General features: G+C 40.0%; 1 long non-coding RNA gene across 2 annotated transcripts; it reads left to right on the top strand.

Moving 5' to 3' along the window:
• The first annotated feature begins 1251 nt into the window (after window positions 1-1251).
• On the top strand, window positions 1252-3784 carry LOC145805798 (uncharacterized). 2 transcript variants are annotated; one of them, XR_014347956.1, is made up of 3 exons: window positions 1252-2133; window positions 2231-3343; window positions 3496-3784. It is a non-coding gene; the product is annotated as an uncharacterized LOC145805798 (long non-coding RNA). The 2 variants fall into 2 exon arrangements; XR_014347955.1 differs by having other exon boundaries at window positions 3488-3783.
• The last annotated feature ends 7730 nt before the right edge of the window (window positions 3785-11514 follow it).

Raw genomic sequence — 11514 nt, 5'->3', positions numbered from 1 at the left:
TGGTCGCAAAAAAATGATATTTGGCGACCAAATATTAATTAGTCGCGAATGATCATTATTTTTGGCGACCAAATATTATTAGTCGCAGAAAGTGGTATACTTTTGCCGACCAACTACAAATTTGGTCGCGGAAGGTCACATTTTGGCAACCAAAAAATAAGTTGGTCGCGAAAGATTAAAAATAAGTTGGTTGTGGAATTGGCGACCAAAAGTTTGGTCTCCAAAAACTTATTTTTAGCGACAACAAATATTTTAGTCGCCGTATATTGAGTTTTGGCTACTAAAACAATGTAGTTGCCGAATGGAAAATAAAAAACTATTTTTTATCTTTTGGCAACCAAAATTTTGGTCGCCAAAAAACTTATTTTTAGCGACTAAAAACATTTTAGTCGCCGTCTATTAAGTTTTGGCTACTAAAACTATTTAGTCGCTGAATGAAAAATAAAAAATTATTTTTTATCTTTGGCGACCAAAATTTTGGTCGCCAAAAACTTATTTTTAGCGACTAAACTTATTTAGTCACCATATATTGAGTTTGCCGACTAAAATATTTTGGTCGCAAATAATTACATTTGCCGACCAAAAACTAATTTTGTCACCAAAGGTGCAGATTCCCCCGCCTGTTCTCTGTTTAAACCATTCAAATTATTCTCTCTCTCATAAAAATTTGGGGCAAAATGAAATACTGAGGCGCCAAAATGAAATACTCTTGCGCCCAATGACAAAATGAAATTACTCTTTGCAGAAGTCACTCTACTCCACCACACTCATCCATTTCAAACCCTAAATCATATGTCACCAATTTCACTCTCTTTTATTCTTCTCTTCTTTTTCTTGGTTGAGTTCTTTAATCGGATCGGAGTATCTGAATACGAGTAATAGTAAACATGGTTTCGGATTCAAAGCTGGTGAATCGGCTCTGGGATGTGCTCCAGACCTCCGATCTCAACACCACCACCGCCCGATCTGTCCGGCGCACCTTGGAGTCAGAGTTCGGCGTCGACTTGTCTTGACCGCAAAGCCTTCATCTAAGACCAAGTCGATTCTTTCCTCGAGACCCGTGTTTAGAGAACCCACAACAACGCTGTCACTGTCGAAGAAAAAGAAGATGAAGAAGCGATTCACGACGAAGGTTCAGAGACTCAGATACCTTATCATGTGCTCAATGTGGCAAACCCGCCCATCTTCAGTATGATATTATATTTATGTATTATCTTCGATTTTATTCTCAACCATACATTACACATTACATACACCCACAAGCACAGTTCAATGTATACTTGGATTGGGATGTTTTTGGTTTTACAATGTTGAGCAATCAATAAACAATTAGGGCATTTAGGAGGATTGATGGATTTTTTATTACTCATAAATTAACTTATGGAGACCCTTTTTCTTACCTCCCCTGATATTTGAGAAAAATATAGTTAGCATAATTACACTCAACCTCCCTTTTGGTACAGTTGAGCATGCTATTTTTGTACATTTTTTTAATTTGGATTACCTATCATTCATTAGTTATTTTCATTTTGGTAATGGTTTTGTAACTCTCTTCCAAGTAAATCAACCCTTTAGCCTTACTAGACTTCTGTCACTCCAAGTTTTCAAAATTTGTAAAGTCTTACGTCTCATGAACGATTAAAGTGGAAGCTGAAAGTTTTATTCAATAAGTGATTATTAAATTTATAAAATTGATGCATTCTCCTTGGGGCAACAGAAACACCATTATTAACTTTCATGTTTTCAACCTCTGTGCTAATTTTTTTTTTTGTGACTGGTAATGTTGTCACAAAAGGGTAGTGATGAGGTTGCAAACACTCTTATACTGCCAGTTTTTTTTCTAGTATTTGAGGTCCTTTTTCCTGTTTGGTATGCAAGTGATTTATGCTTTTTATTTTCCCCAGTTGCCAAGATCACATTGCCCTGAATTCAAATTTGATGAATAAAGAGCTAAAAGTGAGCTACATTGCCCTGAATTACAACAGCCCAACAGTCAGACCAAACACAATGCCTTGAATTAAAGCTCACTTTTAGCTCTTTATTCATCAAATTTGAATTTGATGGATGAAAGAATTGGTGAAGGTCTGGTGACTGATTAATTAGAGGGCAGATGGAAGAAATGCAAACATTCAGGTATGGATGTCATGGTATTGACTCTTCAATGTTTTCTATTCTGTTGTGTGGTTTTTGCAAATATATTATTTTTGGGATCTGTCTCTTAATCATGCAGCAGAGACCATGGGAACACAACATCACTTGGAGGATAGTGGGATATGAGGCTTTGACTACACTATATTCCCATACTTCCGACAGCTTGAAGTTTCCAGCGTGTTAGAGTGCTTATCATGTTGGAGGCTTGCAGCAATCAAATTTATGCACATAAACACAGTTAATCATGTAGTTCAAAAACAAAAATGTACGCTAATTTGTAGTGTAGTAAGAAATGACTAGTAATCAAACAGAAGTATTTTTTCTTGGCCAAATTACTATGTTGGGTGGAGAACTATGAACAGATGAGACCAAAGTAACATAAACCTACAACACTTGAGCTCTTAAAGCCCTTGCTCCAGATTGGTCAACACCATCTTGCACTCTTCTTGGCCTGCAATTAATGGTGGTATGGATTAATAACTTAATTCCTGTCATGTACAGTTAAATAATGTACTTTTGGATGCGGACTTTATTGTTTTTCTTCTGCATGTATCAATATACATTTTTTGGTGCATATGCTCTACCAAAATTTTCGTGAACTTGAATGTTTGCAATGTAAGCTTGTTGCAGGGTTAAATAATGGTTTTTAATAAATTTAAAAATCCGAAGAGTTTAAATCAGTGGGAAACAACTTGTCAAGCTGCAGGATGATATACATTTTTAATACTAAATGCCTGCTTTAGCCACCAATTAGGCAGGCAACTCATAGTTGATGTAGCAGATGAATATGCATTTGTTGGTCCTTTTGCTGATTAAATTGAGCAGTAGAAATATATATGAAAAGACTCCATTTTTTATCAAACAGTTTACTTGGGTTTGTCTTGAGATTGGGCGGGTCTCTTAGTGCTTTCGTCTTCCAAATCTGGAAACCAGTTATTGTTGTTTATTCTATAACTCTTTTTATTTTCTAATTGTTTTTTTATCAATTCGCCCCCCCTCATCTTTTCCTGGGGATAAGTTGGTTAGCCTGTGCACCTATGATTATTGTTAAAACCTTTTTCATTCTTGTTTGGTTGATTCTGCCATCATCCTTCTTCCAGCCTGCATCAGCCCTACTGACATCAATGCTGAGGAAACTCTGAACACTCTCAAATATGCTAATCGTGCTCGAAACATTCAGAATAAGCCTGTTGTAAGTAACCTTGATGATTATATGTTATTATTATTTTCTTTTTGTTAAATATTTCCACTTCACTATTTGGAGATGGATAGATTCTATTGGCATCAAGTTCTGTATCTTTTGATTTCTGAGGGAGCACATTATATTGTTGTACAGGTTAACAGAGATTTGATGTCGAATGAGATGCAAAATATGCGGCAGCAGCTAGAGTACTTGCAGGCTGAACTTAATAAGGAGCTTTCTCGAGAACTACATGAGTATCATAGCAGACGTGCTGTTGTAGAGCCGAGAGAAACAGATGCTGAAGTACGCTAATATAATTCCTTCTTTATCTTCGAAGAAGAAAAATAAAAGAATTATATATATATTGCAATTTTAACTTTCCTCTTTATTGCCACTAAATTGTGGTCAACAGACCATATTTATTGAGGTTTTGGTCATTACAATAGTTTGATTGATAGTTATTTTTTTTGGTTGGCACTTGATTGATAGTTATGTGACATTTTCTATCTCAGGATGTGTGACACCCCTGTTCCGTAGTATGTTAATTGGTCCTTAACATGATGTGATTATGTATTTTGATATGATTTTGTGTTCCACTATGTGAGAATATGTGGTTTGAAATTTTATCTGTTCATCGTAGGAATATCTGTTTGAGTAGTCTGTTTTGGAAATTTAATTGAGGGCCTTATCGGCCACGGAACCCGAAATTGACTACGCCATTATGGTTGGCATAATTTTTAGGGCCTACGGTGAAATTTAATTGAAATTTGATTCTGGCCAATTTAAACTGATTAAATTGATAAATTAAGTACCCCATTATTTTATATTAAAATATTTGTTAGTGGGGCTTGTTTTATATTTGCATTGCACTCCCCTTTAGCTCTCTTAAAACTCAAAATCTGAGTTAGACAATTGAGAGGGAGAGAGAGGCCGGCCATGGAGAGAAAAAGGTAGAGATTTGTGTAATTTGGGCTCAAGACTTGGGAATTTGAAGATCTAGCTCAAGATTTGGCTAGAGCTTGAGTGTTGAAGCTCTTAGGTAAGTGATTTCATGAACTCTTACTTGTAATTTGTAAGTTCAAGGGTTGTTTGCGATCAAGAACATGTAATGAGTTGATTTTTGTTGAGATTGAAGTCTTAGAACTCATGCATGTAAGAAATTACCTTGAAATTGCATGTTTGAGCTTGAAACACATGATTCATGTGGAGTTTTGGGTAAAGCTCATATTGTAGTCACCATTTGTACCATCTAAGTTGAGAATGATGAGCATCTCCCACATGCATGTACAAATCATGGGAGTATAAGTCTTGAATGTTGAATTTGAGCATGTTGATGATGGGTTTGAGACAATTTGGGACATGCATGTAGATAATTCATGTAATTGAGCTTCCTAATGTTGTAATCTGCATTAGTAGCATGTTAGCATGTGTAAATGTGTAATTTGAACCATTGCATGCAAGAAATGTAGATGGAAAACTGATTTGGAGCTCAAGAACACGATCTGGGAAACCCAGATTTTTGAGGTCCGCTCGAGCGGGGTAATGGCCGCTCGAGCGGGAAAATCGTGCTCCCAGCATTTTTGCAGAGTTGGATGCCCGCTCGAGCGGGACATTTCACGCTCGAGCGTGGATTTTTGTAGACGGACCTTCAGCTCGAGCGCATCTTTTGTGCAACCAGTACCTTGCAGGCCTTAAGGGTCCGCTCGAGCGGAGAATCTTACGCTCGAGCGGGGACCCTGTTTCCTGGAATTTTGTTCATGCATTCTGTGATTCGTTTTCCGTTCCCTTTCACTTGTAAGCACTCTTAGGCATGTGTTAAGCGTTGTAAATGAGTTAATGAGATAAGAACAAAGCCTAAAGAGGAATATGTGAATTAAAGAACGGATTGAACTGTTAGTGACCCTTTTGTATTCATGAAATGTGTAGGGTCAAGCTCCAGGGCGCATCCACAAGCCGATCACTGTGAGTAATATCAATATTTGAAAACTTGTCAATGTCCAATTGCTACTCCCCTATAAATATTATGAGTTGTTAATTGGGATTGTGGACAAAAGTCTGACAAGAATAAATGAATGAATGGGCCAAAGGCCGTTTGACATGAGTGAATGGGCCAAAGGCCGTTTGACATGAATGAATGGGCCAAAGGCCGTTTGACATGAATGAATGGGCCAAAGGCCGTTTGACATGAATGAATGGGCCAAAGGCCGTTTGACATGAATGAATGGGCCAAAGGCCGTTTGACATGAATGAATGGGCCAAAGGCCGTTTGACATGAGTGAATGGGCCAAAGGCCGTTTGACATGAATGAATGGGCCAAAGGCCGTTTGACATGAATGAATGGGCCAAAGGCCGTTTGACATGAATGAATGGGCCAAAGGCCGTTTGACATGAATGAATGGGCCAAAGGCCGTTTGACATGAATGAATGGGCCAAAGGCCGTTTGACATGAACGAATGGGCCAAAGGCCGTTTGACATGAATGAATGGGCCAAAGGCCGTTTGCCATGAATGGAAACCCGGATGGGCCAAAGGCCAGAATGTTTGGAACTACAGTTACTTGACTTGTATTTCGTATAGTTATATATATTTTGCTGCTAAACAGAAGTATGAATTGGGCCCAAGGCCGTTTGGAGCATGTTGATCTACATATTGTTATGTAACTGTTATATTTGATATTATTCACTGGGCTATCGCTCACGCTCATTCATGTATTTGTAGGTGAGCCAAGGGAAGTCCAAACCCAGCCCCAGTGAAGTCTGCTAGGAACAACAGGAGTTTTGGGAGAGTCAGCCTTGTGCCTCGCGCATGAGACCATCCTTGCCCTTTTACTATGTACCTATGTTTTGTCTTGTTGGCAAGGACCCAGTGCATGTCTGTCCATAGTCTGTTATAGGTTGACTCGTTTTGGACGATCCTGTCTGTAATGAATTTTGTGAAACTGCACTTTTGATGTGAGTTATTAACGTATCTGAGTATGGTTTGTTTGATGTGCATATAAGCACGGCTCTATGGACAAAGTTTTTAATTTTGCTTCCGTTTGGCCCCCATTAACTCTGTTAAAATACGTTTAGAACAGTTTGAGGCCGTAGGTAATCTCATGATTACTGGCCGGTTACGTCCTTAACCCACGGGGGCGGGTTCGGGATGTGACAGAGTGGTATCAGAGCACGAGTTAATAACTCACACACTTGTCCAAAAAGAGCAATAAGCGTCTAGATGAAATCTAGGATGCATTCATGTGATAAATACGAGGTTGGAAGCATTGATTATATACTTAAATGTTTTGTTATGAATAATCATATGTGTAAGTTGTGAACTACTTGCATTACGAATTATCTGGAAATATGTGCTCCTTAGTGTATGTGTACTTGTGTACCTTTGGTATGGAATATAATGCAAGTTTAATCAGATGGTGAGAACCAGAGGTGATGAGTTAGAAGAATCCTCTGCTGCCAGACTGGACAGAATGGAAAGACTGATTCAGGAAATGGCAGAAGCTTTGAGACAGCAACAGGAGTGGCAACAACAGTGGCAGCAACCACATCCGCCACCTCCACCTCCGGCACCACCTGTGCCAGATAATCAAAATGATGATCGGATAATCGCTCTCACCAAGGAATTCAAGAAAATGAAACCACCACAGTTCCATGGTGGACTAGATCCCTTAAAAGCCGAAGCTTGGGTACTTGGGATTGAAAAACTGTTTGAGGTGTTTCCGTGCTCGGATACACAGAAAGTGCTTCTAGCCACCTTTATGCTAGAAGATGAAGCGAGAAGATGGTGGATGTTGATGAGGGAAAACCACAGAGATATTGATTGGGCAAAATTTTTGGAAATCTTCTATGACAAGTACTTCCCGCAGTGTGTCCGGGACAGGAAAGTGGCAGAGTTCATGGAACTCAAACAAGACAGTATGACTGTAGCTGAGTATGAGGCCAAATTTACTGAGTTGGCCAGGTTTGCACCACACGTAATCGACACTGATTATAAGAAGGCAAGGCATTTTGAAGGTGGGCTCCGAAGTGACATCCTAGAGCGGGTGAATGTCCTGAAATTGGAGACCTACATTGGGGTGCTTGACCGGGCCATCATATCAGAGGCTAATATAGCTAGACAAGCTAAGCCAACAACCGAATGGAGAGGCAACAAAAGACAAGGCTTCTTTTTGAAGAAGAAATTTCTGAAAAAGCAAAACACGGGCTCCTCAACTACCTCAAGTTCTTCCCGAGACACGACTCCCATGTGCAACACTTGTAGCAAAAGGCACCGTGGAGTTTGTTACCGTGCATCGGGAGCCTGTTTTAAGTGTGGGAAACAAGGGCATATGGCCCGAGATTGTAATCAGAATAGTGGGAAGATAGCTGCTAGCTCCACTGCATCGATCCCGAAGCCGGGAAACACTTTGAGATCTGCTACTACTGGGGATACAGTGAGACAAGGGAGAGTCTTTGCACTCGTTCCGGGTGATACACGGAATGCCAATGCCGTTGTCTCAGGTACTATCTCGATATGTAATCAGGATGCTTTTGTGTTAATTGATTCTGGATCAACGCATTCATTTGTGACATATGCATTTGCATCTAGACTGAAAAGACCCCTAGAATTGTTGCCATATTTGTTATGTGTGTCTGCTCCATCGGGGGAATCTGTGTTATGTGACTATATATATCGGTTTTGTGACATGCATATTGAGGATGCTACCCTGTATGTAGATTTGTTGCCCTTAAACTTTAGACACTTTGATATAATTTTGGGCATGGATTGGTTGACCAAATACTGTGCCACTATAGATTGTGTGACAAAGAGGGTTGTATTTAAACCACCAGAACAGAAAGAAATTGTGTTTGTGGGAAATGGGGTAGTACCTCCACCATATTTGATATCTGCAATGAAAGCATGTAAATTGATCAGGAAGGGATGCCAGGGTTATTTGTGTTATGTATTGACTGAACAATCCGTGAATGTTGAATTGAATGATATTCCCATCGTTAGAGAATTCCCAGATGTGTTCCCAAATGAATTACCAGGGGAATTGGTAGACAGGGAGATAGAGTTTACTATTGAAACTGTGCCAGGCACCCAACCTATTTCTAAAACTCCCTACAGGATGGCTACAGCCGAAATGAAAGAATTGAAAGAACAGTTGCAAGACCTTCTTGATAAAGGGTTTATCCGGCCCAGTACTTCGCCTTGGGGCGCACCAGTGTTATTTGTAAAGAAAAAGGATGGTACCTTACGCCTATGTATTGATTACCCGGAATTGAACAAGGTAACGATAAAGAATAAATATCCCTTACCCCGTATTGATGACTTATTTGACCAGTTGCAGGGATCACAGGTGTTTTCTAAGATTGATTTGAGATCCGGGTATCATCAGCTGAAGGTTAAGGCAGAAGATGTTGAGAAAACCGCATTCAGAACGAGGTATGGTCATTTCGAGTTTCTTGTTATGCCATTTGGAGTGACTAATGCTCCGGCAGCATTTATGGACTTAATGAATAGAATTTTTAAAACCTACCTTGATGAGTTTGTTGTTGTCTTCATCGATGATATTTTAATATACTCTAAAGATAGACTTGAACACGAACGTCATTTGAGGACTGTTTTACAAATACTTCGGGAAAGAAAACTATTTGCTAAGTTAAAGAAATGTGAGTTTTGGTTGGATGAGGTTATTTTCTTAGGGCACGTGGTCAACAAGGAAGGAATTTCAGTGGACCCGCAGAAAATAGAAGCAATTGTAAATTGGCCTACACCAACTAATGTGACAGAAGTTCGCAGTTTCATGGGCTTAGCTGGGTACTACAGAAGGTTTGTAAAGGACTTTTCGAAATTAGCTGTGCCTCTTACCCAATTGACACGTAAAGGACAACCATTTGAGTGGAATAGTGAAAGAGAATCAGCCTTTCATGAATTGAAGACAAGATTGACCACTGCACCAATTTTGACACTACCTTCAGGTACGGAAAATTTTGTGATTTTCAGTGACGCATCTTATAAGGGTTTGGGTTGTGTGTTAATGCAGAACGGAAAGGTTATTGCTTACGCCTCCCGACAGTTGAGGCCACATGAGAAGAATTATCCAACACATGACCTAGAATTGGCCGCAGTTGTTTTTGCTTTGAAAATCTGGCGGCATTATTTGTATGGGGCAAAGTGTGAAGTCTACACAGATCATAAAAGCCTAAAATACTTCTTCACGCAGAAAGAGTTGAATATGCGTCAGAGAAGATGGCTGGAATTGATAAAAGATTACGACCTAGAAATTCAGTATCACCCCGGAAAAGCTAATACAGTGGCTGATGCCTTGAGCAGGAAATCAACAGGGAGTATGGCTTGCTTGCTTACTGAACAAAGGGAGATTTTGCAAGACTTTGAAAAGTCTGAAATTGAAGTGGTAGTGTGTGAACAGGGCGGATTGATAGCCGCTATTACAGCCGAGCCGGCAATTGTTGATGAAATCAAGCAAAAACAGAAAGAGGATGAGTTCCTCAGAAAGGTAATTGATGAATTTGAAGTCAGCCCAAAAGCAGAGTTCAGTATCGAGAATGGAATGTTGAAATTTCGAAACCGAATATGTGTTCCAGTTATTCCGGAGCTAAAGAAGAGGGTCTTAGATGAAGCCCACAGATCCGTATTTGCTATGCATCCGGGTAACAATAAAATGTATCGGGATTTGAAACAAACCTATTGGTGGCCTAAAATGAAGAAAGAGATTGCAGAACATGTGTCCAAGTGCCTTCAGTGTCAGCAAGTTAAGGCTGAACATCAGAAACCAGGCGGTCTACTTCAACCTCTCCCCATTCCTGAGTGGAAGTGGGAACATGTGACCATGGATTTCGTTGTTGGCCTACCTCGGACTTCCCGCGGTATGGATTCTGTTTGGGTTGTAGTTGATAGACTGACTAAATCTGCACATTTTCTGCCTGTCAAAACTACATTTACTGCTTACAGGTTGGCTACTATTTATGTTGATGAAATTGTCCGCTTACATGGAGTTCCAGTATCCATTGTGTCGGATAGAGATCCGAAGTTTGTATCTAGATTGTGGAAGAGTTTGCAGGAAGCTATGGGAACAGAACTAAGGTTCAGCACTGCATTCCACCCACAGACAGATGGGCAGTCAGAACGAACAATACAGACTTTGGAAGATATGCTTCGCATGTGTGCTTTGGATTTTCAGGGGAGTTGGGAAGATTACCTGCCACTTGCAGAATTTGCCTATAATAATAGCTTCCACTCCAGCATCGGTATGGCACCATACGAGGCTTTGTATGGTAGGAGGTGTAGATCACCTATTTGTTGGACAGAGGTCGGGGACAGAGCTTTGCTCGGGCCTGAAATTGTACAAGACACCTCTGAAAAGATCAAAACTATTCGGCAAAGGCTCAAAACAGCTCAAGACCGACAGAAGAGTTATGCAGATGTCCGGAGAAGACCTCTTGAGTATGAGGTCGGCGACCATGTGTTCATCCGTGTTTCTCCAATGAAAGGCCAAGTCAGGTTTGGGAAAAAGGGCAAGTTGACGCCCCGTTATATTGGGCCGTTTCAAATTTTGGAGAAACTTGGTCCAGTTACTTATAGAGTTGCTTTGCCACCGGGATTTGAGCAAATCCACAATGTGTTTCATGTGTCAATGTTGAGGGGTTACCTCCGAGACCCGTTGCATGTGATTGATTATCACCGGATTGCTATTGATGAAAATATGGAATATGCTGAATGGCCGGAAAGAATTGTTGACCGACAAGTGAAAGAATTGAGAAACAAATCCATTCCAATGGTGAAAGTGGAATGGAAGGAACACTATGGGGCAGATGCTACATGGGAAAAAGAGGAGGAAATGCGGCTACGCTATCCACATTTGTTTCCCGACGAAGGTAAGTTAAGTTTGGAGGACCAAACTTCCTAAAGGGGGGGAAGACTGTGACACCCCTGTTCCGTAGTATGTTAATTGGTCCTTAACATGATGTGATTATGTATTTTGATATGATTTTGTGTTCCACTATGTGAGAATATGTGGTTTGAAATTTTATCTGTTCATCGTAGGAATATCTGTTTGAGTAGTCTGTTTTGGAAATTTAATTGAGGGCCTTATCGGCCACGGAACCCGAAATTGACTACGCCATTGTGGTTGGCATAATTTTTAGGGCCTACGGTGAAATTTAATTGAAATTTGATTCT

This window comes from Camellia sinensis, chromosome 13 (genome assembly GCF_055761805.1).
Source record: "Camellia sinensis isolate YWXY chromosome 13, ASM5576180v1, whole genome shotgun sequence".
NCBI classification, from domain to species: Eukaryota; Viridiplantae; Streptophyta; class Magnoliopsida; order Ericales; family Theaceae; genus Camellia; species Camellia sinensis.
Note: the sequence above shows the minus strand (reverse complement) of the source record. Positions and strands in the feature narration are given on the sequence as shown.